The sequence below is a fragment of the Triturus cristatus genome, chromosome 1_1 (assembly GCF_964204655.1).
Source record: "Triturus cristatus chromosome 1_1, aTriCri1.1, whole genome shotgun sequence".
Classification (NCBI taxonomy): domain Eukaryota; kingdom Metazoa; phylum Chordata; class Amphibia; order Caudata; family Salamandridae; genus Triturus; species Triturus cristatus.
The window spans coordinates 573,346,305-573,366,333 of NC_140579.1; positions in this window are offsets into that span (position 1 = coordinate 573,346,305).

Below are 20,029 nucleotides of genomic sequence, written 5' to 3' on the forward strand. Positions count from 1 at the left end.
TGTGTGGCTGTGTGAGGTTGTGTGTGGTGTGTGGTTGTGTGTGGTGTGTGGTTGTGTGTGTGTGTCTATAGTGTGGCTGTGTGTGTGTGGGCTGTGTGTGTGTGGGCTGTGTGTGTGGGGCTGTGTGTGTGGCTGTGTGTGTGTGGCTGTGTGTGTGGCTGTGTGTGTGTGTGTGGTTGTGTGTGTGTGGTTGTGTGTGGTTTTGTATGTGTGGTTGTGTGTGGTGCGTGTGTGTGGTGCGCGTGTGTGGTGTGTGTGTGGTTGTGTGTGTGTGGTTGTGTGTGTGTGTGGTGCGTGTGTGGTGTGTGTGGTTGTGTGTGGTTGTGTGTGGCTGTGTGTGTTTGGCTGTGTGTGTGGCTGTGTGTGTGGCTGTGTGTGTGGCTGTGTGTATGTGTGGCTATGTGTGTGTGTGGCTGTGTGTGTGTGGCTGTGTGTGGTTGTGTGTGGTTGTGTGTGGTGTGTGGTTGTGTGTGGTGTGTGGTTGTGTGTGTGTGTCTGTGTGTGTGTGGCTGTGTGTGTGGGCTGTGTGTGTGTGGGCTGTGTGTGTGTGGCTGTGTGTGTGTGGCTGTGTGTGTGGCTGTGTGTGTGGCTGTGTGTGTGTGGTTGTGTGTGTGTGGTTGTGTGTGGTTTTGTATGTGTGGTTGTGTGTGGTGCGTGTGTGTGGTGCGTGTGTGGCTGTGTGTGTGTGGCTGTGTGTGTGTGGCTGTTTGTGTGGTTGTGTGTGTGGTTGTGTGTGTGGTTGTGTGTGTGGCTGTTTGTGTGGTTGTGTGTGTGGTTGTGTGTGGGGTTGTGTGTGGGGTTGTGTGTGTGGATGTGCGTGTGTGGCTGTGCGTGTGGCTGTGCGTGTGGCTGTGCGTGTGGCTGTGTGTGTGGCTGTGTGTGTGTATGTGTGTGTATGGTTGTATGTGTATGTGTGGTTGTGTGTGTGTATGTGTGGTTATGGTTGTGTGGTTTAAGTTGTGTGTGGGTGGTTGTGTATATGGTTGAGGTTGTGTGTGTTGTGTCTGTGGTTTTGTGGTTATAGTTGTGTGTGTGGTTGTGTGTGTGGGGTTGTGTGTGTGGGGTTGTGTGTGGGGTTGTGTGTGTGTGGTTGTGTGTGTGTGGTTGTGAGTGTGTGGTTACATGTGTGGTTGTGTGTGTGGCTGTGTGTCTGTGCATGTGTGGCTGTGCGTGGCTGTGTGGCTGTGTGTGTGTGGCTGTGCGTGTGTGGCTGTGCATGTGTGGCTGTGCGTGTGTGGCTGTGCATGTGTGGTTGTGTGTGTGTGGTAGTGTGTGTGTGGTTGTGTGTGTGGTTGTGGGGTTGTGTGTGTGGGGTTGTGTGTGTGGGGTTGTGGGGTTGTGTGTGTGGGGTTGTGTGTGGTTGTGTGTGTGGGGTTGTGTGTCTGTGGTTGTGTGGTTGTGTGGTTATAGTTGTGTGGTTGTTGTGTATTTATATGTGTGGGGTTGTGTGTGGGGTTGTGTGTGTGGTTGTGTGTGTGGTTGTGTGTGTGTGGTTGTGTGTGTGTGGTTGTGTGTGTGGTTGTGGGGTTGTGTGTGTGGGGTTGTGTGTGTGGGGTTGTGGGGTTGTGTGTGTGGGGTTGTGTGTGTGGGGTTGTGTGTGTGGTTGTGTGTGTGTGTGGCTGTGTGTGTGGTTGTGTGTGTGTGTGGTTGTGTGTGTGTGGCTGTGTGTGTGTGGCTGTGTGTGTGTGGTTGTGTGTGCATGGTTGTGTGTGCGTGGTTGTGTGTGCATGGTTGTGTGTGCATGGTTGTATGTGCATGTTTGTGTGTGCATGGTTGTGTGTGCATGGTTGTGTGTGCATGGTTGTGTGCATGGTTGTGTGTGCATGGTTGTGTGTGCATGGTTGTGTGTGGTTGTGTGTGTGTGGCTGTGTGTGTATGTGGGTGTGTATGTGGGTGTGTGGGTGTGGGTGTGTGTGGTTGTGTGTGTGGGGCTGTGTGTTTGGGGTTGTGTTTGTGGGGGGTTGTGTGTGGCTGTGTGTGTGGCTGTGTGTGTGGCTATGTGTGTGGTTGTGTGTGTGTGCGGCTGTGTGTGTGGTTGTGTGTGTGGCTGTGTGTGTGGTTGTGTGTGTGTGGCTGTGTGTGTGGTTGTGTGTGTAGTTGTGTGGGGTTGTGTGTGTGGGGTTGTGTGTGTGGGGTTGTGTGTGTGGGGTTGTGTGTGTGTGGTTTTGTATGTGTGGTTGTGTGTGTGTGTGTTTGTGGTTATGGTTATATGGTTATAGTTGTGTGTGGGTGGTTGTGTGTGGGTGTGGTTGTGTGTGTGGTTGTGTGTATGGTTGTGGTTGTGGGTGTGGTTGTGTGGTTATTGTTGTGTGTGTGGTTGTGTGGTTATACTTGTGTGTGGTTGTGTGTGTGCGGTTGTGTGTGTGTGGTTGTATGCGTGGGGTTGTGTGTGTGCGGTTGTGTGTGTGTGGTTGTATGCGTGGGGTTGTGTGTGTGTGGTTATGGGGTTGTGTGTGTGGTTGTGTGTGGTTGTGTGTGTGTGGTTGTGTGTGTGTGGTTGTGTGTGTGGCTGTGCATGTGTGGTTGTGTGTGTGTGGCTGTGCATGTGTGGTTGTGTGTGTGTGGTTGTGCGTGTGTGGTTGTGTGTGTGGTTGTGTGGAGTTGTGTGTGTAGGGTTGTGTGTGTGGGGTTGTGTGTGTGTGGTTTTGTATGTGTGGTTGTGTGTGTGTGGTTTTGTATGTGTGGTTGTGTGTGTGTGGTTTTGTATGTGTGGTTGTGTGTGTTCAGTTGTGTGGGGTTGTGTGTGTGGGGTTGTGTGTGTGGTTGTGTGTGTGGTTGTGTGTGTGGTTGTGTGTGTGGCTGTGTATGTGTGGTGTGTGTGTGGTTTTGTATGTGTGGTTTTGTATGTGTGGTTGTGTGTGTGGTTGTGTGTGTGGTTGTGTGTGTGTGGCTGTGTGTGTGGCTGTGTGTGGTGTGTGGTTGTGTGTGTGGTTGTGTGTGTGGTTGTGTGTGTGGTTGTGTGTGTGGTTGTGTGTGGTTGTGTGTGTGTGGTTGTGTGTATGGTTATGTGTGTGGGGTTGTGTGTGTGTGGTTGTGTGTGTGGCTGTGCATGTGTGGCTGTGCGTGTGTGGCTGTGCGTGTGGCTGTGTGTGTATGGTTGTATGTGTATGTGTGGTTGTGTGTGTATGTGTGGTTATGGTTGTGTGGTTATAGTTGTGTGTGGGTGGTTGTGTGTATGGTTGTGGTTGTGTGTGGTTGTGTGGTTATAGTTGTGTGTGTGGTTGTGTGTGTGGGGTTGTGTGTGTGGGGTTGTGTGTGTGGTTGTGTGTGGGGTTGTGTGTGTGGCTGTGTGTCTGTGCATGTGTGGCTGTGCGTGACTGTGTGTGTGTGGTTGTGTGTGTGTGGTTGTGTGTGTATGGTTGTGTGGTTGTGTGTGTGGTTGTGTGTGTGGTTGTGGGGTTGTGTGTGGTTTTGTATGTGTGGTTGTGTGTGTGCGGTTCTGTGGGGTTGTGTGTGTGGGGTTGTGTGTGTGGGGTTGTGTTTGTGTGTGGCTATGTGTGTGTGGTTGTGTGTGTGTGTGTTTGTGTGTGTATTGCTGTGTGTGATTGTGTGTGTGGGGTTGTGTGTGTGGGGTTGTGTGTGTGGTTGTGTGTGTGTGTGGCTGTGTGTGTGGTTGTGTGTGTGTGTGGTTGTGTGTGTGTGGCTGTGTGTGTGTGGCTGTGTGTGTGTGGTTGTGTGTGCATGGTTGTGTGTGCGTGGTTGTGTGTGCATGGTTGTGTGTGCATGGTTGTATGTGCATGTTTGTGTGTGCATGGTTGTGTGTGCATGGTTGTGTGTGCATGGTTGTGTGCATGGTTGTGTGTGCATGGTTGTGTGTGCATGGTTGTGTGTGGTTGTGTGTGTGTGGCTGTGTGTGTATGTGGGTGTGTATGTGGGTGTGTGGGTGTGGGTGTGTGTGGTTGTGTGTGTGGGGCTGTGTGTTTGGGGTTGTGTTTGTGGGGGGTTGTGTGTGGCTGTGTGTGTGGCTGTGTGTGTGGCTATGTGTGTGGTTGTGTGTGTGTGCGGCTGTGTGTGTGGTTGTGTGTGTGGCTGTGTGTGTGGTTGTGTGTGTGTGGCTGTGTGTGGCTGTGTGTGTGTGGCTGTGTGTGTGTGTGGCTGTGTGTGTGTGGCTGTGTGTGTGTGGCTGTGTGTGTGGTTGTGTGTGTGGTTGTGCGTGTGGTTGTGTGTGGTTATGTGTGTGGGTTGTGTGTGGGGTTGTGTGTGTGGTTGTGTGTGGCTGTGCGTGTGTGGCTGTGCGTGTGTGGCTGTGTGTGCATGGTTGTGTGTGTATGTGTGGTTGTGTGTGTGTATGTGTGGTTGTGTGTGTGTATATGTGGTTATGGTTGTGTGGTTATAGTTGTGTGGGTGTGGTTGTGTGTGTGGTTGTGTGTATGGTTGTGGTTGTGTGTGTGGTTGAGTGGTTATGGTTGTGTGTGTGGGGTTGTGTGTGTGGGGTTGTGTGTGTGGGGTTGTGTGTGTGGGGTTGTGTGTGTGGTTGTATGTGTGGTTGTGCATGTGTGGTTGTGCGTGTGTGGTTGTGCGTGTGTGGTTGTGCGTGTGTGGTTGTGTGTGTGTGGTTGTGTGTGTGTGTGGTTGTGTGTGGTTGTGTGTGGTTGTGTGTGGTTATGTGTGGTTGTGTGTGGCGTGTGTGGTGCGTGTGTGTGGTGTGTGTGTGTGGTGCGTGTGTGTGGTGCATGTGTGTGGTGTGTGTGTGGTGCATGTGTGGTTGTGTGTGGCTGTGTGTGTGTGGCTGTGTGTGTGTGGCTGTGTGTGTGGCTGTGTGTGTGTGTGTGTGTGGCTGTGTGTGGTTGTGTGTGGTGTGTGGTTGTGTGTGTGTGTGTGTGTGTGTGGGCTGTGTGTGTGGGCTGTGTGTGTGTGGCTGTGTGTGTGTGGCTGTGTGTGTGTGGCTGTGTGTGTGGTTGTGTGTGTGGTTGTGTATGTGTGGCTGTGTGTGTGTGGTGTGTGTGTGGTGTGTGTGTGGTGTGTGTGTGGTGTGTGTGTGGTGTGTATGTGGTGTGTGTATGTGGCTGTGTTTGTGTGGCTGTGTGTGTGGGTGTGTGTGTGGCTGTGTGTGTGGCTGTGCATGTGTGGCTGTGCGTGTGTGTGGTTGTGTGTCTGGCTGTGTGTGTGGCTGTGTGTGTGTGGCTGTGCGTGTGTGGCTGTGCGTGTGTGGCTGTGCGTGTATGGTTGTATGTGTATCAATCAATCAATCAATCAATCATGGAACTTATATCGCGTGTGTGGTTGTGTGTGTGTGGTTGTGTGTGTGTGTGGTTGTGTGTGGTTGTGTGTGGTTGTGTGTGGTTATGTGTGGTTGTGTGTGGCGTGTGTGGTGCGTGTGTGTGGTGTGTGTGTGTGGTGCGTGTGTGTGGTGCATGTGTGTGGTGTGTGTGTGGTGCATGTGTGGTTGTGTGTGGCTGTGTGTGTGTGGCTGTGTGTGTGTGGCTGTGTGTGTGGCTGTGTGTGTGTGTGTGTGTGGCTGTGTGTGGTTGTGTGTGGTGTGTGGTTGTGTGTGTGTGTGTGTGTGTGTGGGCTGTGTGTGTGGGCTGTGTGTGTGTGGCTGTGTGTGTGTGGCTGTGTGTGTGTGGCTGTGTGTGTGGTTGTGTGTGTGGTTGTGTATGTGTGGCTGTGTGTGTGTGGTGTGTGTGTGGTGTGTGTGTGGTGTGTGTGTGGTGTGTGTGTGGTGTGTATGTGGTGTGTGTATGTGGCTGTGTTTGTGTGGCTGTGTGTGTGGGTGTGTGTGTGGCTGTGTGTGTGGCTGTGCATGTGTGGCTGTGCGTGTGTGTGGTTGTGTGTCTGGCTGTGTGTGTGGCTGTGTGTGTGTGGCTGTGCGTGTGTGGCTGTGCGTGTGTGGCTGTGCGTGTATGGTTGTATGTGTATCAATCAATCAATCAATCAATCATGGAACTTATATCGCGCACTACTCACCCGTAAGGGTCTCAAGGCGCTTGGGGAAGGGGGTCTGCTACTGCTCGAACAGCCAGGTCTTGAGCTGTTTCCTGAAGGCCAGGTGGTCCTGGGTCATCCGCAGGTGGACGGGTAGGGAGTTCCAAGTCTTAGCTGCCAGGTAGGAGAATGACCTTCCTCCAGCGGTGGCTCTCTGGATGCGAGGGACGACGGCGAGGGCGAGGTTAGCGGAACGTAGCCGGCGGGTGGGCGTGTAGAAGGTGAGGCGGCTGTTGAGGTACCCTGGGCCTAGGTCGTGGAGGGACTTGTGTGCGTGGGTGAGGAGTCTGAACGTGATCCTCTTGTTGACAGGGAGCCAGTGCAGGTCTCTCAGGTGGCACGAGATGTGGCTGCGTCGGGGGACGTCCAGGATGAGTCGGGCGGAGGCGTTCTGGATACGCTGAAGTCTTTTCTGAAGCTTGGCTGTAGTACCGGCGTAGAGGGTGTTTCCGTAGTCTAGTCTGCTGGTGACGAGAGCGTGGGTGACCGTCTTCCTGGTCTCGGTCGGGATCCATCGGAAGATCTTTCGGAGCAAGCGGAGGTTGTGGAAGCAAGCTGAGGAGACGGCGTTGACTTGTCTGGTCATCGATAGGGAGGAATCCAGTATGACGCCCAAGTTGCGTGCGTGGTCCGTCGGTTCAGGTGCGGTGCCTAGTGCCGGGGGCCACCAGGAGTCGTCCCATGCGGAGGGTGATGGTCCCAGAATGAGGACTTCTGTCTTGTCCGTGTTCAGTTTCAGGCGGCTGATGTTCATCCATTCAGCGACGTCTGTCATCCCTTCGTGCAGGCTGGCTTTGGCGGTGTCGGGGTCTCTGGAGAGGGAGAGAATCAGCTGGGTGTCATCGGCGTAGGAAATGATGTTGAGGTTGTGTTGGCGTGCGATGGCAGCGAGGGGTTTCATGTAGATGTTGAAGAGAGTAGGGCTGAGCGACGATCCTTGCGGGACGCCGCAGATGACTTCGGTGGCCTCGGAGCGGAACGGAGGGAGGCGTACTCTCTGTGTTCTGCCGGAGAGGTATGAGATGATCCATTCCAGAGCCTTCCCTTGGATGCCGGTGTCGTTGAGGCGTTGGACTAGTGTGCGGTGGCAGACAGTGTCAAATGCTGCGGAGAGGTCTAGGAGGATGAGTGCCGCTGTTTCGCCGTTGTCGAGCAGGGCTCGGATGTCGTCGGTGGCTGCGATGAGGGCTGTCTCGGTGCTGTGGTTGGCTCTGAATCCGGACTGTGATGGGTCGAGGGATCCGTTCGTCTCGAGGAAGGCTGCCAGTTGCTTGTTGACGACCTTCTCGATGACTTTGGCCGGGAAAGGAAGGAGCGAGATGGGGCGGTAGTTCTTGAGGTCGGTCGGGTCCGCTGTTGGTTTCTTCAGCAGAGCGCTGAGTTCGGCGTGCTTCCAGCTCTCCGGGAAGGTTGCTGTGTTGAAGGAGGTGTTGATGATGTCTCGGAGGTGGGGTGCGATGGTAGAGGCTGCCTTGTTGAAGACATGATGGGGGCACGGGTCGGTCGGAGATCCGGAGTGGATGGTGTTCATCATGCGTGACGTGTCTTCGGGGGTCACCTCGGTCCATGTCTGGAGGGTGGCGGCGGGGCGCGAAGGTACAACCGATGGGTGCGGGGGTGAAATGTCGAAGCTGTTGTGGATGTCGGCGATCTTGCGGTGGAAGTACGAGGCGAGGGAGTCGCAGAGGTCCTGTGAGGGAGTGATGTCGTTGTTGCCGGTGCTGGGGTTGGAGAACTCCTTGACGATGTTGAAGAGCTCCTTGCTGTCATGGGCGTTCTTGTCCAGTCGTTCCCGCAGAGATTTCTTCTTGGTGGTGCGGATGAGCTGGTGATGTCTGCGAGTGGCGAGTTTGAGTGCTGTTCTGTTGTCGGCGGTCTTGTTGAGGAGCCAGGCCTTCTCGAGGGTGCGGCAGGCCTTCTTGGAGTCCTTGAGTTCGTCGGTGAACCAGGGGGCCTTCTTGCTTCTGGGTCTGGAGGGGGGGTTCTTCAGTGGGGCGAGGTCGTCGGCACAGGAGGTCAGCCACTGCGTGAGGTCGAGGGCAGCTGTGTTAGGGTCCGTGGTCCTGGCAGGTGGGCTCTGGCTGAGGGAGGTGGCGAGCTGGTCGGCGGTGATCTTGCTCCAGTTTCTGTGGGGAGCCTGCTTCGGGTGATTGTGGACCGTGTTCTTTCTGAAGCTGAAATGGACGCAGCTGTGGTCGGTCCAGTGAAGTCCGGTGGAGTGGCTAAAGGTGACGTGCTTGCTGGACGAGAAGAGTGGGTCGAGCGTGTGGCCGGCGAAGTGGGTGGGGGTGTTGACCAGTTGCTGAAGTCCGAGGTTGGCGAGGTTATCCAGCAGGGCGGTGGTGTTGTGGTCATTGTTGTTCTCCAGGTGGAAGTTGAGGTCCCCGAGGAGGATGTAGTCGGCGGAGGGGAGGGCGTGAGGGCTGATGAAGTCGGCGATGTCTTCGCAGAACTGTGCGCGTGGTCCCGGGGGTCTGTAGATGAGGGTGCCTCTGAGGGTAGTCTTGGGGTCGGTGTGGATCTGGAAGTGCAGGTATTCGGCGGCGTTGAATACGTCGATGGAGTCAGTCGAGATGCGAATGGTGCTCTTGTGTACGATGGCGATGCCTCCTCCGGTCTGGTTGACGCGATCCTTCCTGATGATCTTGTAGCCGTCCGGGATGGCTATGGCGATGTCGGGGGCTGAAGAGTCGTTCATCCAGGTTTCCGTGAGGAAGGCGACGTCCGGAGATGCGGTGTCGAGGAGGTTCCAGAGTTCCACGGCGTGTCTGTGGACGGAGCGGGTGTTGAGCAGGATGCACTTGAGGTGGTTGCTGTTGTCCGTCTTGGTGGGCGTGGTGCTTGTTTGGAGGCAAGAGAAGTTGCAGGATCGGCAGGTGAAGGGTCCATGGGTGCGTCGCGGGGACGCTCGGTAGCATCCGGGGGCTCGGGCGGTTTTGAGTGCGATGAGCGTAGCGAAGTCGTAGATCCTGCGGGGGGGCTGGCGGGCGCGGGGACCAGGGAGTCTGGCGCTGGGCGCGGTCCAGGCGCGGACGGGCGCAGACGGGCTTACCTTTGGCGCACCTTCGGCGCTCAATCGGCGCTCCCGCTGCGCGCGTCCGCTGCGCGGTCGCGGAAGGGGCGTCATAAGTAGGAGCCCGGAGGGAGGGTCAGCAGGGAGGCGGGAGGCTGGGTAGCCAATGGGCAGTGAGGGGAGGCGGGACTGCGGGGACCGGAACAGGGAAGCGGGAGGAGGGGAAAGAGTGACCGGGGCAGTGGCGGCGGAAACGGCGAAAAAGAAGAAAAACAAGCAGGCAGCGAGCGGAGGCCGGTACCTGAGAGCGGCGGAAGGAGGTAAGTGGCGCCAACGGGGGTTGCAGTGGGTGAAAGGCAGCGGCAGGCGTAGGCAGCGGCAGGCGTAGGCAGCAGCAGGCGTAGGCAGCAGCAGGGGATAGGAGCGACCGCCTGTGGGTCACAGGGGGGTCACACTGACCAGCGCGGTGAGGATCCCTAAGTAGGAGCCCGGAGGGAGGGTCAGCAGGGAGGCGGGAGGCTGGGTAGCCAATGGGCAGTGAGGGGAGGCGGGACTGCGGGGACCGGAACAGGGAAGCGGGAGGAGGGGAAAGAGTGACCGGGGCAGTGGCGGCGGAAACGGCGAAAAAGAAGAAAAACAAGCAGGCAGCGAGCGGAGGCCGGTACCTGAGAGCGGCGGAAGGAGGTAAGTGGCGCCAACGGGGGTTGCAGTGGGTGAAAGGCAGCGGCAGGCGTAGGCAGCGGCAGGCGTAGGCAGCAGCAGGCGTAGGCAGCAGCAGGGGATAGGAGCGACCGCCTGTGGTTGTGTGGTTGTGTGTGTATATGTGTGGTTATAGTTGTGTGTGGGTGGTTGTGGTTGTGTGTGTGGTTGTGTGTATGGTTGTGGTTGTGTGTGGTTGTGTGGTTATGGTTGTGTGTGTGGTTATGTGGGTATAGTTGTGTGTGTGGTTGTGTGTGTGCGGTTGTGTGTGTGGTTGTGTGTGTGGTTGGGTGTGTGGTTGTGTGTGTGGGGTTGTGTGTGTGCGGTTGTGTGTGTGTGTGGTTTTGTGTGTGTGTGGTTGTGTGTGGTTGTGGGGTTGTGTGTGTGGGGTTGTGTGTGTGGGGTTGTGTGTGTGGGGTTGTGTGTGTGGGGTTGCGTGTGTGGAGTTGTATGTGTGGGGTTGTGTGTGGGGTTGTGTGTGTGGTTGTGTGTGTGTGGCTGTGTGTCTGTGCATGTGTGGCTGTGCATGGCTGTGTGGCTGTGTGGCTGTGTGTGTGTGGTTGTGTGTGTGTGGTTGTGTGTGTGTGGTTGTGTGTGTGTGGTTGTGTGTGTGTGTGTGTGGTTGTGTGTGGTTGTGTGTGGTTGTGGGGTTGTGTGTGTGGGGTTGTGTGTGTGGGGTTGTGTGTGTGGGGTTGTGTGTGTGGTTGTGTGTGTGTGGTTGTGTGTGTGTGGTTGTGTGTGTGTGGTTGTGCATGTGCGATTGTGCATGTGTGGTTGTGGGGTTATGTGTGTGGTTGCGTGTGTGGCTGTGCGCGTGGTTGTGTGTGTGGCTGTGCGTGTGGCTGTGCGTGTGGCTGTGCGTGTGGCTGTGTGTGTGGCTGTGCGTGTATGGTTGTATGTGTATGTGTGGTTGTGTGTTTGTGGTTATGGTTGTGTGGTTATAGTTGTGTGTGGGTGTGGTTGTGTGTGTGGTTGTGTGTGTGGTTGTGTGTATGGTTGTTGTTGTGGGTGTGGTTGTGTGGTTATAGTTGTGTGTGGTTGTGTGTGTGTGGTTGTGTGTGTGGTTGTATGTGTGGGGTTGTGTGTGTGTGTGGTTGTGTGTGTGGTTGTGTGTGAGTGGTTGTGGGGTTGTGTGTGGTTGTGTGTGGTTACATGTGTGGTTGTGTGTGGTTGTGTGTGTGGCTGTGTGTGTGGTTGTGTGTGTGTGGTTGTGCGTGTGGGGTTGTGTGTGTGGTTGTGTGTGGTTGTGGGGTTGTGTGTGTGGGGTTGTGTGTGTGGGATTGTGTGTATGGGGTTGTGTGTGTGTGGTTTTGTATGTGTGGTTGTGTGTGTGTGGTTTTGTATGTGTGGTTGTGTGTGTGCAGTTGTGTGGGGTTGTGTGTTTGGGGTTGTGTGTGTGGGGTTGTGTGTGTGTGGTTGTGTGGTGTGTGTGTGTGTGGTTGTGTGTGTGTGGTTGTGTGTGTGTGGTTGTGTGTGTGTGGCTGTGGTTATGTGTGTGTGGTTGTGTGTGCGGTTTTGCGTGTGTGGTTGTGTGTGTGTGTGGTTGTGTGTGGATTTGTATGTGTGGTTGTGTGTGTGTGGTTTTGTATGTGTGGTTGTGTGTGTGCAGTTGTGTGGGGTTGTGTGTGTGGTTGTGTGTGGTTGTGCGTGTGTGGTTGTGCATGCGTGGTTGTGCGTGGTTGTGTGGGGTTGTGTGTGTGGGGTTGTGTGTGTGGTTGTGTGTGTGTGGCTGTGTGTGTGGCTGTGTGTGTGGCTGTGTATGTGTGTGTGTGTGTGTGGTGTGTGGTGTGTGTGTGGTATGTGTGTGGTTTTGTATGTGTGGTTGTGTGTGTGTGTGGTTTTGTATGTGGCTGTGTGTGTGTGTGTGTATGTGTGGTTTTGTATGTGTGGCTGTGTGTGTGTGGTTGTGTGTGTGGTTGTGTGTGTGGTTGTGCGTGTGGTTGTGTGTGTGTGGTTGTGTGTATGGTTATGTGTGTGGGGTTGTGTGTGGGGTGTTGTGTTTGGGGTTGTGTGTGTGTGGCTGTGCGTGTGTGGCTGTGCGTGTGTGGCTGTGCGTGTGTGGCTGTGCGTGTGTGGCTATGCATGTGTGGCTGTGTGTGTATGTGTGGTTGTGTGTGTGTATGTGTGGTTATGGTTGTGTGGTTATAGTTGTGTGTGTGTGGTTGTGTGTGGGTGTGGTTGTGTGTGTGGTTGTGTGTATGGTTGTGGTTGTGTGTGGTTGTGTGGTTATGGCTGTGTGTGTGGTTGTGTGGTTATAGTTGTGTGTATGGTTGTGTGGTTATAGTTGTGTGTGTGGGGTTGTGTGTGGGGTTGTGTGTGGGGTTGTGTGTGTGGGGTTGTGTGTGTGGGGTTGTGTGTGGCTGTGCGTGTGTGGCTGTGCATCTGTGGCTGTGAGTGTGTGGCTGTGCGTGTGTGGCTGTGTGTGTATGGTTGTATGTGTATGTGTGGTTGTGTGTGTGTATGTGTGGTTATGGTTGTGTGGTTATAGTTGTGTGTGTGTGGTTGTGTGTGGGTGTGGTTGTGTGTGTGGTTGTGTGTATGGTTGTGGTTGTGTGTGGTTGTGTGGTTATGGTTGTGTGTGTGGTTGTGTGGTTATAGTTGTGTGTATGGTTGTGTGGTTATAGTTGTGTGTGTGTGGTTATAGTTGTGTGTGTGTGGTTGTGTGTTTGGGGTTGTGTGTGTGGGGTTGTGTATGTGGGGTTGTGTGTGTGGGGTTGTGTGTGTGGTTGTGTGTGTGTGGTTGTGTGGTTATAGTTGTGTATGTGGTGTGTGTGGTTGTGTGAGGTTGTGGGGTTGTATGTGTGGGGTTGTGTGTGGTTGTGTGTGTGGGGTTGTGTGTGTGGTTGTGTGTGTGGTTGTGTGTGTGGTTGTGTGTGGTTGTGTGTGTGGTTGTGTGGTTATAGTTGTGTGTGGTTGTGTGTGGGGTTGTGTGTGTGTGGTTGTGTGGTTATAGTTGTGTGTGGTTGTGTGTGTGTTTGTGTGTGTGGGGTTGTGTGTGTGTGGTTGTGTGTGTGTGGTTGTGTGTGTGTGTGTGTTTGTGTGTGTGTTTGTGTGTGTGGTTGTGCGTGTGGTTGTGCGTGTGGTTGTGCATGTGTGGTTGTGCATGTGTGGTTGTGGGGTTGTGTGTGTGGTTGTGTGTATATGGTTGTGTGTGTGGTTGCGTGTGTGTGGTTGCATGTGTGGGGTTGTGTGTGTGGTTGTGTGTGTGGTTGTGTGTGTGGTGTGTGTGTGTGGTGTGTGTGTGTGGTGTGTGTGTGGTGTGTGTGGTGTGTGTGTGGTGTGTGTGTGTATGTGTATGTGTGGTTTTGTGTTTGTGGTTGTGTGTGTGGTTACATGTGTGGTTGTGTGTGTGGCTGTGTGTGTGATTGGTTGTGTGTATGGTTGTGCGTGTGTGGCTGTGCATGTGGCTGTGCGTGTGGCTGTGCGTGTATGGTTGTATGTGTATGTGTGGTTGTGTGTGTGTTTGTGGTTATGGTTGTATGGTTATAGTTGTGTGTGGGTGGTTGTGTGTGTGGTTGTGTGTATGGTTGTGGTTGTGTGGTTATGGTTGTGTGTGTGGTTGTGTGGTTATAGTTGTGTGTGGTTGTGTGTGCACGGTTTTGTGTGTGGTTGTATGCGTGGGGTTGTATGTGGTTGTGTGCGCAGTTGTGTGTGTGGTTGTATGCGTGGGGTTGTGTGTGTGTGGTTGTGTGTGTGTGGTTGTGGGGTTGTGTGTGTGGTTGTGTGTGGTTGGTTGTGTGTGGTTGTGTGTGTGTGGTTACATGTGTGGTTGTGTGTGTGGCTGTGTGTGTGGCTGTGTGTGTGGCTGTGTGTGTGGCTGTGTGTGTGGCTGTGTGTGTGGCTGTGTTTGTGTGGCTGTGTGTGGCTGTGTGTGTGTGGTTGTGTGTGTGTGGCTGTGCGTGTGTGGTTGTGCGTGTGTGGTTGTGCGTGTGTGGTTGTGTGTGTGGTTGTGTGTGTGTGTGGTTGTGTGTGGTTGTGTGTGGTTATGTGTGGTTGTGTGTGGTTGTGTGTGGTGTGTGTGGTGCCTGTGTGTGGTGCGTGTGTAGTGTGTGTGGTTGTGTGTGGCTGTGTGTGTGTGGCTGTGTGTGTGGCTGTGTGTGTGTGTGTCTGTGTGTGGCTGTGTGAGGTTGTGTGTGGTGTGTGGTTGTGTGTGGTGTGTGGTTGTGTGTGTGTGTCTATAGTGTGGCTGTGTGTGTGTGGGCTGTGTGTGTGTGGGCTGTGTGTGTGGGGCTGTGTGTGTGGCTGTGTGTGTGTGGCTGTGTGTGTGGCTGTGTGTGTGTGTGTGGTTGTGTGTGTGTGGTTGTGTGTGGTTTTGTATGTGTGGTTGTGTGTGGTGCGTGTGTGTGGTGCGCGTGTGTGGTGTGTGTGTGGTTGTGTGTGTGTGGTTGTGTGTGTGTGTGGTGCGTGTGTGGTGTGTGTGGTTGTGTGTGGTTGTGTGTGGCTGTGTGTGTTTGGCTGTGTGTGTGGCTGTGTGTGTGGCTGTGTGTGTGGCTGTGTGTATGTGTGGCTATGTGTGTGTGTGGCTGTGTGTGTGTGGCTGTGTGTGGTTGTGTGTGGTTGTGTGTGGTGTGTGGTTGTGTGTGGTGTGTGGTTGTGTGTGTGTGTCTGTGTGTGTGTGGCTGTGTGTGTGGGCTGTGTGTGTGTGGGCTGTGTGTGTGTGGCTGTGTGTGTGTGGCTGTGTGTGTGGCTGTGTGTGTGGCTGTGTGTGTGTGGTTGTGTGTGTGTGGTTGTGTGTGGTTTTGTATGTGTGGTTGTGTGTGGTGCGTGTGTGTGGTGCGTGTGTGGCTGTGTGTGTGTGGCTGTGTGTGTGTGGCTGTTTGTGTGGTTGTGTGTGTGGTTGTGTGTGTGGTTGTGTGTGTGGCTGTTTGTGTGGTTGTGTGTGTGGTTGTGTGTGGGGTTGTGTGTGGGGTTGTGTGTGTGGATGTGCGTGTGTGGCTGTGCGTGTGGCTGTGCGTGTGGCTGTGCGTGTGGCTGTGTGTGTGGCTGTGTGTGTGTATGTGTGTGTATGGTTGTATGTGTATGTGTGGTTGTGTGTGTGTATGTGTGGTTATGGTTGTGTGGTTTAAGTTGTGTGTGGGTGGTTGTGTATATGGTTGAGGTTGTGTGTGTTGTGTCTGTGGTTTTGTGGTTATAGTTGTGTGTGTGGTTGTGTGTGTGGGGTTGTGTGTGTGGGGTTGTGTGTGGGGTTGTGTGTGTGTGGTTGTGTGTGTGTGGTTGTGAGTGTGTGGTTACATGTGTGGTTGTGTGTGTGGCTGTGTGTCTGTGCATGTGTGGCTGTGCGTGGCTGTGTGGCTGTGTGTGTGTGGCTGTGCGTGTGTGGCTGTGCATGTGTGGCTGTGCGTGTGTGGCTGTGCATGTGTGGTTGTGTGTGTGTGGTAGTGTGTGTGTGGTTGTGTGTGTGGTTGTGGGGTTGTGTGTGTGGGGTTGTGTGTGTGGGGTTGTGGGGTTGTGTGTGTGGGGTTGTGTGTGGTTGTGTGTGTGGGGTTGTGTGTCTGTGGTTGTGTGGTTGTGTGGTTATAGTTGTGTGGTTGTTGTGTATTTATATGTGTGGGGTTGTGTGTGGGGTTGTGTGTGTGGTTGTGTGTGTGGTTGTGTGTGTGTGGTTGTGTGTGTGTGGTTGTGTGTGTGGTTGTGGGATTGTGTGTGTGGGGTTGTGTGTGTGGGGTTGTGGGGTTGTGTGTGTGGGGTTGTGTGTGGTTGTGTGTGTGGGGTTGTGTGTGTGGTTGTGTGTGTGGTTGTGTGGTTATAGTTGTGTGTGTTTGTGTGTTTGTGTGGGGTTGTGTGTGGGGTTGTGTGTGGGGTTGTGTGTGTGGTTGTGTATATGGTTGTGTGTGTGTGGTTGTGTGTGTGTGGTTGTGTGTGTGTGTGGTTGTGTGTGTGTGGTTGTGTGTGTATGGTTGTGTTTGTGTGGTTGTGTGTGTGGTTGTGCATGTGTGGTTGTGCATGTGTGGTTGTGGGGTTGTGTGTGTGATATGTGTATGGTTGTGTGTGTGGTTGTGTGTGTGTGGTTGTGAGTGTGTGTGTGTGTGAGAAGTTGGCCTGGTATATGATGCTCACTAGTTAAAGTGATCACCTTGTACCATGCCAAGCAACCCTTATGGTGTGGTTGTAAGTCAACCTTTTCGGACTAGCTGCCCTAGTGGTAGCGTAGGCTAAGCAGTCTTTGAGGCTAAACTCGTGAAGCGTGTTAAGCCAGCTGTTTTACCAAATGTAACCCCCTTTTATACCAATGAAAGGACACCACACAGATATATATTCAAAATACATATGTATTTATTTCTGAAAGTAACCCCTAGTCTCTTTATGAGCACAGGAGCACAAATCGTCAAACAAGATTACAGTAGAATACACAGAAGTTGCACTTTATATGGATAGGCCCTGGTGGCCGCTCAAACCATATACTAAAATAGTGGTATAAGTACCACGAACAGAAAAGGGAAAAGGCCTAGGGCCTCTAGAATCGCTGGGCCTACAAGGAGCTAACGTCAGTTAGTGACCAGGAGGTCCACGGGTGGCGTGTGCAGAGCAAATAGTCACACGCGTGCTCCCATAGATTTCAATGGGTGCGTAAAAAGTACAAAGTTACTGCAAAGAGGATCTTCCGGATGGACTAGGAACTCAAGATTTGGAACACAGGCACTAGAGATGTAATACTACACTTGGGCACAGGTGTGCCAGCTTTACCTCACCCACAGGAAGCGGGTGCATAGGCCTCGAAGTGCGTCGGGTTTCTTCTATCTGTTCCGTGGAGCTTGAAGACAAAGATGCTGCAGGCGGTCGGTCCGGGAGAGATGCAGTGGATCCAAGAGTGGATCGGAGGTGTTGAAGACCTGTAAGCAGAGGGGACAGTGTTCACAGTCACTAGCCAGTGACCAGCGTGGCACCAGGTGGGTACCAGGCAATGTCGGGTGCAAACAGGAAGAAAGGTGTAGCTTGTCTCTGCAGCCACGTGGTCCCTGGAGGTCGACGACGTCCAGGAGTCGGTTCACGAGCTGTCCCACGCAGGCTCTCGCTGTCGGCGGTGTCGGCGACTTGATCAATGCAAATAAGCCTTGGCAAAAGCAATTGTTGTAGGAGGTGAAATAAGCTGATGGTTCTGACCAGCAAGGTCAGAAGGACTGCTCCTTTGGAGGGAAGCAAGGGCCAGTCTGGAGCAACCAGACCAGCGGTGTATTTTGTAAAGTTCATCGCCAAGATGGCTACTAGCCAGCGGGCCAGCAACCGGTTAGGCGCGTCGAGTGGCAAAATGCAGAAGGGCCCCACGCAGATCGTGGAGATGCTGGAGGGCTCACCTTTGGTGCAGATGCTGCTCGAGGGTTGGGCTTCTTAGGTCCCAAAGCACAACTTGGAGGGAGCCTCGGTTGTTGCACTTGTCAGCTTGTCGTGGTCGTTTCAAGATGGCTGGCTCCACGTGTCTCGGTGCCTCCACGGGTCTCCTCTTTTCAGGGACTGTGGATCGGGCGGTGAGAGGTCTGGAGGTCCAGGTCTTGTCAGTCTCTGGGCTCGGGCTCCGGCGGGAGGCGGCGGCAAAGCAGACGTTGATTCATTGGATGGTGCTTGCGTTAGCAAGGTGGTCACTCCCTGACCACAGGGGAGATTGGCTTCAGTCCTCTGTGCAGCAGAGCGTCGAAGTTCCCGTCTTCTTCTTAGTGTTAAGTTGATTCCAGGATGTCTGAAGTCTTAGGACACAGCTCCTACCTTTAAGCGGATTCTAGGGGCCGGACTACCTGCTAGGTCCCTCCCTAAGGGTGGGACCAGGAAGGGGGGTGGTTACACCCCCAATCCTTTGTCCAGCTCGCCCCAGGCCCGGGACTGGTGTGTCCCAGGACCGGTTTGAACTGGCATATGCACCGAGGCTCCTTGTGAGCCACAGGCATGTCTGGTTTCTTTCAAGCCCTACCTGACCAATACACAAAATCCTGTCTGGGGTGGTGCACGCACCTCCCCTGGCAGGAAACCCTTTGTCCACACCTCCCAAGCTGGAAGGACTCCCAGCAGTAGGTGGGCAGACTTGTGTCTGTGGTGGCAGCATCCATTTTGTGGAGCTGAGGCTATGTCTGATTTTACCCGGGTTTCAGGTACTGTACATGTCGTGTCCCTCTAGAAGGGTGGAATGCTAACCCCGTCGCCAGAATTGGCGAGGGGTTAGTATTCCAATTCGTATGACACCTTACTCGACATGTTTTGATAAAGCCAAACCAAAGATAGCATTTAACCGCGAGGTTCATAATGCACTTAAGAGTATATGGTATGACGATATCTGGAAACAGTGGAAGGAAGTTGTTCCGACCACTGCAGACAGGCTCAGCTCATGCCAGAGCACCATCTCACATGGAACCAAGCACTCTGCCTTCAGGATTGTTAAGGCCTGCCATAGGAGTGACTTATAGGTTACCAGGTGTCCCATTTAAGGTTAGGTATAGGTATACTACACCTAAGTAAGAGGTGATTACACCAACTTACCCCAGCTGAGTGATCAGCCAGTTGTGTCAAATTGTTAGGCCAAGCCTGGGGTGGCATAATACATGCCTCAGCCCCTGGCAGGCCTTGGGTACACCAATGCCCTGGGTACCTAGTGTACACTGGTACAGGGGCTGACAGGGTGATCCAACCAATTGGGTATGTACCTAGGGTACATGGAGTCCATTTTAAAGAGAGAACAGCCAGGCTGAGATCCTGAATAGCAGGATGTAGGAAGGTGGATATCTGACTATGGTTACCCCCAAATTTTTGCCTAGTGTCTAGCTGGTTTTTCGACTTAGTTGGCCTGAGATCCTGCTATTCAGGATCTCAGCCTGGCTGTTCTCTCTTTAAAATGGACTCCATGTACCCTAGGTACATACCCAATTGGTTGGATCACCCTGTCAGCCCCTGTACCAGTGTACACTAGGTACCCAGGGCATTGGTGTACCCAAGGCCTGCCAGGGGCTGAAGCATGTATTATGCCACCCCAGGCTTGGCCTAACAATCTGACACAACTGGCTGATCACTCAGCTGGGGTAAGTTGGTGTAATCCCCTCTTACTTAGGTGTAGTATACCTATACCTAACCTTAAATGGGACACCTGGTAACCTATAAGTCACTCCTATGGCAGGCCTTAACAATCCTGAAGGCAGAGTGCTTGGTTCCATGTGAGATGGTGCTCTGGCATGAGCTGAGCCTGTCTGCAGTGGTCGGAACAACTTCCTTCTACTGTTTCCAGATATCGTCATACCATATACTCTTAAGTGCATTATGAACCTCGCGGTTAAATGCTAACTTTGGTTTGGCTTTATCAAAACATGTCGAGTAAGGTGTCATACGAATTGGAATACTAACCCCTCGCCAATTCTGGCGACGGGGTTAGCATTCCACCCTTCTAGAGGGACACGACATGTACAGTGCCTGAAACCCGGGTAAAATCAGACATAGCCTCAGCTCCACAAAATGGATGCTGCCACCACAGACACAAGTCTGCCCTCCTGCTGCTGGGAGTCCTTTCAGCTTGGGAGGTGTGGACAAAGGGTTTCCTGCCAGGGGAGGTGCGTGCACCACCCCAGACAGGATTTTGTGTATTGGTCAGGTAGGGCTTGAAAGAAACCAGACATGCCTGTGGCTCACAAGGAGCCTCGGTGCATATGCCAGTTCAAACCGGTCCTGGGGCACACCAGTCCCGGGCCTGGGGCGAGCTGGACAAAGGATTGGGGGTGTAACCACCCCCCTTCCTGGTCCCACCCATAGGGAGGGACCTAGCAGGTAGTCCGGCCCCTAGAATCCGAATAAAGGTAGGAGCTGTGTCCTAAGACTTCAGACATCCTGGAATCAACTTGAAACTAAGAAGAAGACGGGAACTTCGACATTCTGCTGCACAGAAGACTGAAGAAAATCTCCCCTGTGGTCAGGGAGTGACCACCTTGCTAACGCAAGCACCATCCAGCGAATCAACGTCTGCTTTGCCGCCGCCTCCCGCCGGAGCCCGAGCCCAGAGACTGACAAGACCTGGACCTCCAGACCTCTCACCGCCCGATCCACAGTCCCTGCAAAGAGGAGACCCGTGGAGGCACCGAGACACGTGGAGCCAGCCATCTTGAAACGACTACGACAAGCTGACCAGTGCAACAACCGAGGCTCCCTCCAAGTTGTGCTTTGGGTCCTGAGAAGCCCAACCCTCGAGCAGCATCTGCACCAAAGGTGAGCCCTCCAGCATCTCCACGATCTGCGTGGGGCCCTTCTGCATTTTGCCACTCGACGCGCCTAACCGGTTGCTGGCCCGCTGGCTAGTGGCCATCTTGGCGACGAAATCTACGACAAACACCGCTGGTCTGGTTGCTCCAGACTGGCCCTTGCTCCCCTCCAAAGGAGCAGTTCCTTTGACCTTGCTGGTCAGAACCATCAGCTTAAACTCCTTGCCTA